Source organism: Crocuta crocuta, unplaced genomic scaffold, assembly GCF_008692635.1.
Source record: "Crocuta crocuta isolate KB4526 unplaced genomic scaffold, BGI_CrCroc_1.0 scaffold262, whole genome shotgun sequence".
Taxonomy (NCBI): Eukaryota; Metazoa; Chordata; class Mammalia; order Carnivora; family Hyaenidae; genus Crocuta; species Crocuta crocuta.
The window spans coordinates 5,709,304-5,715,262 of record NW_027528869.1 but is presented as its reverse complement, the minus strand read 5'-3'; positions in this window follow the sequence as shown (position 1 = coordinate 5,715,262).

The window sequence follows — 5,959 nt, the reverse complement described above, 5'->3', positions numbered from 1 at the left end:
CCCCCGGCCCAATTGGCTACCCGAGATTCGTTCTCTCACACCCAGAGCCTTCAAACAGAGGTCAATTGCTGAGCGTAGAGATCTACTCTTCCTGTCTGTAAGGAATTCCAGGACGCTAGCTGCGCATGAAGAGGGAAATCAGAGATCTGCTACTGAACCCAACCTGGTATGAAGATCTTGTCAGTATAACCCTACCCCCATCCAGACTGACCGCTCATTCTAGGCCTCTCTCTCTACCCTTGGGGACGTCCCTCGGACCTCTGCCACCAGCTGACATTTGTTAACTGACTATTCCGTCTGTGTCAGATCCTTTACTAGGCACCTGAGATGCATTATCTCAATTAACTCTTACAAGACCTTGGGAGGTGGGTACTATTATCAGCGCCATCTCAAAAATGAGGAGACCAAGGCCCAGAAGATTAAGTAACTTAGCTAAGGTCCCCAGCTCACGCGTGGCAGAACTGAGACTCCGACTCCATTTTTCACCCGTCAGGCTTTACCCATGCTTTACTGCCTGGTAACAGCCTTCATTGGACAAGTCCCCTCTCGTGCTACACTTTGGGCTCAAGCTCTGTGTTCCAGGTTGAGGGGTGTCTTTGCAGCCACGTGGATCCAGTTTCCTGCTCTACTGGTGTCTTCCCTCCCCACGCGGGAGGCTCCCCACCTCCTCCCCAGGGGGGTTGTGCTCCCCCTGGGGCTGCTCTCCGCTAGCCAGGCTTTTACCCCCTGCTTCCTTTTCCCTCCCTCACACCAGCTTCGTCTCCTCTACATGCTGCTTAGCAGGGAGCAAATTCTAGCTTCTGTCAGTTCCCAGCTTCTGAGATGGGCTTTTTTATCCTATCATCTCTGCTTTGACCAAGCACTTGGTACAACTTCAGACATCGCCGCCCATTATCTGGCTGCCTGACAAGGGACTCTTGGTCCATTTTGAAGCCAGCTTTCTTTCTTTCCTTTTTTGTTTTTTAATTCTTTTTTAATGTTTATTTAGTTTTGAGAGAGAGGGAGAGACAGAGCATGAGTGGGGGAGGGGCAGAGAGAGAGAGGAAGACAGAATCCAAAGCAGGCTCCAGGCTCGGAGCTGCCAGCACAGAGCCCAACACAGGGCTTGAACCCATGAACCGTGAGATCATGACCTGAGCTGAAGTCGGACGCTTAACCGCCTGAGCCCCCCAGGCGCCCCTTGAAGCCAGCTTTCTTGAAGCTGCTCTCACGTTTAGCGCCCTTAGTATAGATGTTTGTCTACGAAAGGGTAGGGTGCACTGAGAAGATGGGCAAGAATCACCGAGGAGGCTATGTCTTTGCTTGTGATTTCCAGGCTGGTGGTGGAACCAGTACTGAATGTGGTGATTTAAGCTGAAAAATACAAAAATAGGGCTGGTGGAGGGCGGGGGGCCGACGCAGCTTCCCTCCGGCGTGGCTGATCAAAATTCACTGTGAGGTTCCTCTAACAGAAGGTGTGGGGAGGCCTCCTGGAGGGTCCTTTCCTCCCAGAACATTGAGCGACAGGCCAGCTCGACCTTCCAGGCAAACAGGAAACTCTGCCCACGCACAGAAGGAAAAAGGAAGCGCCCAGATTCCTGTTCCAAGCAGCCTCCCGAGGAGCACTTTATCTTTGGGGAAAAATTTGCTAAAGGAAATTTGAACTGAAGTTGCAAATTTCCTTTGTTAAGAAAAGCAAATAACATGAAAAGGGAGAGAAGCAATGAGACAAAAACTTGGTCATCACAGAGGCAGATCATTCCCTGGGATAAAATCCACTGGAAAGAACCAGACTCTGCACACACAGAGGGCAGAAGGGCGTAGCAAGCACGGGTGCAGGGGTGCAACATAACCAAAGGCTCCAGGCAAGATGACCTGACCTTCTCGAGAGGCAGTGAGGGGCCCTGATCAACCAGAGAGAGAACAGTACAGAATCAGACTTGTAGGGCCAAGTTAAAGCCTCGTACAATGGAGATGCAATATTTACTAAACTCATGGGTCATAGAGAGTTCTGTGCTCCAAGCATCTGGGAAATGAGATCAGGAAAGCACATTAATAATAAGAGTCATCATTTTTTTTTTTTTTTTTGAGAGAGAGAGAAAGAGAGCGTGGAAGCTGGAGAGGGTTAGAAGGAGAGGGAGAATGTTAAGCAGGCTCCACACGTACTGCGGAACCTGACACGGGGCTTGATCTCACGACCGTGAGATCATGACCTGAGCCAAAATCAAGAGTCAGATGTTTAACAGACTGAGCCACCCAGATTCCCCTAACAGTCAACATTATTAAACATATACTAGAATCTTCTCAAGGCTTTTGCGTGGATTAGCTAATTTAACCCTCACAAAAGCCCTGAAAAATAGATGCCAATATTATTGCTATAAGCAATAATGTTTTTATTTGTATAGTATAATTATATTTATTTAAGTATATTTATATAATATAATTGTATTATTTGCTTGTAATGAAAGAAATTTGTGTGGCCATCTTCATTCCTCTCTCCTCACTCACCAACTGCTCCTTCTGACCCCTCGAGAGGACACAGAAAGGTTGACTATCTCTCTCAAGGTCACATGGTTTATAAGGCTCATCGGCACTGCAAAGCAACCCACAAAACAAATAAAATGTACCTTCTCTCTGTTCTTTAAGAAGAATTTTAGCGACTCTGGATTGGCAATAAGCTGTAGCAGAAAGAAACCTGGGTGGGATGTCTAACTCTCCAACTGAAGAATGCGACCTTGGACCTTGAACCTTAAAGCCTTAAGTATTGAGTGAGATAGGGGCGCCTGGGTGGCTCAGTCAGTTAAGCGTCCCACTTGGGCTCAGGTCATGATCTTGCAGTCCGTGGGTTCGAGCCCTGCATCGGGCTCTGTGCTGACAGCTCAGAGCTGGAGCCTGTTTCAGCTTCTGTATCTCCCCTTCTCTCTGCCCCTCCCCAGCTCCTGCTCCGTCTCCCTCTGTCTCAAAAATAAATAAATGTTAAGTATTGAGTGAGATAAGTATGCCTCTGGCCCACAGTGGACACTCAGTAAATCCTTATGCCAGCTCATGTTCATTGACATTTCTCAGGTGCCAGGCATGTGCAGGACCCTACATACACATCTCCTGAATTAAATCAACGGAGTACACCCACTGCATAATTCTGCTACAATTCAGGGCATGAGGAATGGTTATGCTCAGCCTTGTGGGAAACTTCTCAAAACTCCCCACACTAGATGTGCATAATAGCTGTTTGGGCCTGATATAGATGAGGTTCTCATGTCCCCTTTTTAGTTCTGTTTTAATGAATGAAATTGATTCAATAGTTGCGATTGTAAGGCAACTTTATTCTTTCTCCTGCTGTCCCTTTAGATGTTTTATTTATTATTTTTGAGGAGGGAGGGGAAAGGGCAGAGAGAGGGGGAGATACAGAACCTGAAGCAGGCTCCAGGCTCTGAGCGGGCTGTCAGCATAGAGCCCGATGTGGGGCTCGAACCCACGAACCGTGAGATCATGACCTGAGCCGAAGTCAGACGCTTAACTGACTGAGCCACCCAGGCGCCCCTCCCCCACTGTCTCTTTAAATCCATTCTGTAACCACGTTCTTTCGCTGACACTAGTTGAGACTTCAGGCCTGTCTAGTAGCTGTTCTGATCATTCCTAGACATATGGGTCACTTTCGGTCACAAAAACAGCCTCATGTAGTCTTTTAAATCCAGGTCATGGTAATAATCAAAATTCCTCACTTTTATCTAAATTAGAGAGTCTCTCGTCTTCTGACAGGGCAGTACTTCAGACTCTGACTGTTTGCCTGTAGGTGTGGCCGTCTTCGTCCGTATCTCCCCCTCTGGACCCTCCCACACTCGTCCGCTCTGGCTCCTGGCCCCTTCTGGGTCAGATCCGGGGACAGTGGGGATTAGAGGCAAAGAGCATCTGTCTTACCTGACTGGGGCTACCGTGACCTGCTGGTACGTGTGGGGCCTGCAGATGTGCAAAGCTGACTTTTTGTGGGAGGCAGTTGCAGGTGGTTATAGGAACCTCCAGCTCAGGTAGTTACCTTAACACTACCTGAGGGACAGTCACAACACTGCGGGGAGGGACAGTCACAGCTTCAGCCAGTTGCCCTGGCATCCTCGCCAACAGCGTCCCCTTTCTTTCTCACAAGCGTCCCCTTTGGATGATAAATTACATAGTCATTCTACCTAACACAGAGAAGACCTTCTCTGGATGGCTGAGGCTCAACTCCCCCAGCCCTGCAGGCTAGTACTTTTAGTAGTCCACTTGTACTGGCTCCTTCGTCCCTCCGGAGAGCCCCTGTGGTCAGAGTTCTGTTAGAAAGCTCCAGCGTGGGTCCCCTCCCCTCCCACATGGCGCTGCATCTGGTATCCCCAGAAATAGACCCCCTTCCTCTCCATTGTCTAAGAGCATAATCACACCTGGGGCAGCTCAGTCTCTCCCTCACTCTCTTTTCATTTCTCTCCTGCCACTGGCCTATCTGATTATCACTTTCCACGCCAGTGCTTTCACTCCCCCGACTCCAGAGAATAAATGGAAGCTACCCTGAAGTCCTCTCTCTTGGCGTAAAGTCCTCGATCCTCTCCACTGGGTGGGAGTGGGCATGGCACTATAATAGCTGTCTCCGGAGGGATCTCACCCCTGGCTCTTCAACTCAACTCCTTTTAAAGGTTGCAGGCAGGTGGGGCGCCTGGGTGGCTCAGTCAGCTAAACATCCGATTTTGGTTCAGGTCATGATCTCAAGGTTCGTGGGTTTGAGCCCCGCGTCGGGCTCTGTGCTGACAGCTCAGAGCCTGCAGCCTGCTTCAGATTCTGTGTCTCCCTCTCTCTCTGCCCCTCCCCTGCTCGAGCTCTGTCTCTCTGTCTCTCTCTCAAAAATAAAGACACATTAAAAACAAAATTTTAAAAATAAATAAATAGAGGCTGCCGGCAGGTGACTGTAAATGCCGGCAGGTCTGAGTTTTACTGTTTCTTAGCATGTCTGGAATAGTGGTCCGACTTCATATTCTTTTATAATGCGGAATTATTTAGCACCTATTGTAATATTCTCAGACTTTAGGGACTCTGCCCATCTCCTAAGCAACAAGAAGAGTTGAATTTAACATCTAGTTATGCATGATGTAATAAAGAAAGAGGAAAAAACACACCCAGGCCTACTAAATCTTACAGAAAGGTTATTCTTGCAGCAGGCTGTGACCCAAAGCCACGTCAGCTTCCAGAAATGCTATGTTGATGAAGGACGGAAGGAGCTGAGCAAGTACAGATTTAGCCAGGATGTCCCCCCATCAGGAAGAGGGGACAGATTCCATCAAGGCAACCTCACTCAGTTTCTTTGCATTCCTTCTGGAAGATAACCAATGCCTGTAGAATGTATTGAAGACCTGAACTTTGCCCATGGCATTCTATGCCCTGGACAAAAAGGTCTGTGCAAATTTTATCTCAGCTTTGAACATGTGAACAGAAAGTCCCCTCTAGAATTACCCATCTCGGGGGGGACACCTGGCTATGTTTGCTAACTGAGGCACGCACGGAAGTGTCAGCCTCGCTGGTTTTAGTCCTCAGTCCTCCATCCAACGCAGAGTAGAGGAGTAGAGGGATGATTCCTCCTCTGTGTCTCCAAGGGGTTCACAGTGGAACGTCTAAAAGCTGGAGGGGAGGCCGGGCGCCTGGGCGGCTCAGTCGGTTAAGTGTCCGACTTCAGCTCAGGTCATGATCTCAGGGTTCGTGGGTTCGAGCCCCACATTGGGCTCTGTGGGGACAGCTAGCTCAGAGCCTGGAGTCTGTGTCAGATCCTGTGTCTCCCCCCTCTCTCTTGCCCTCCCCTGCTCACAGTGTCTCTCTCCCAGAAATAAAAATTTTTTTTTAATTTCTTGAAAAAGCCNAGCTCAGAGCCTGGAGTCTGTGTCAGATCCTGTGTCTCCCCCCTCTCTCTTGCCCTCCCCTGCTCACAGTGTCTCCCTCCCAGAAATAAAAATTTTTTTTTAATTTT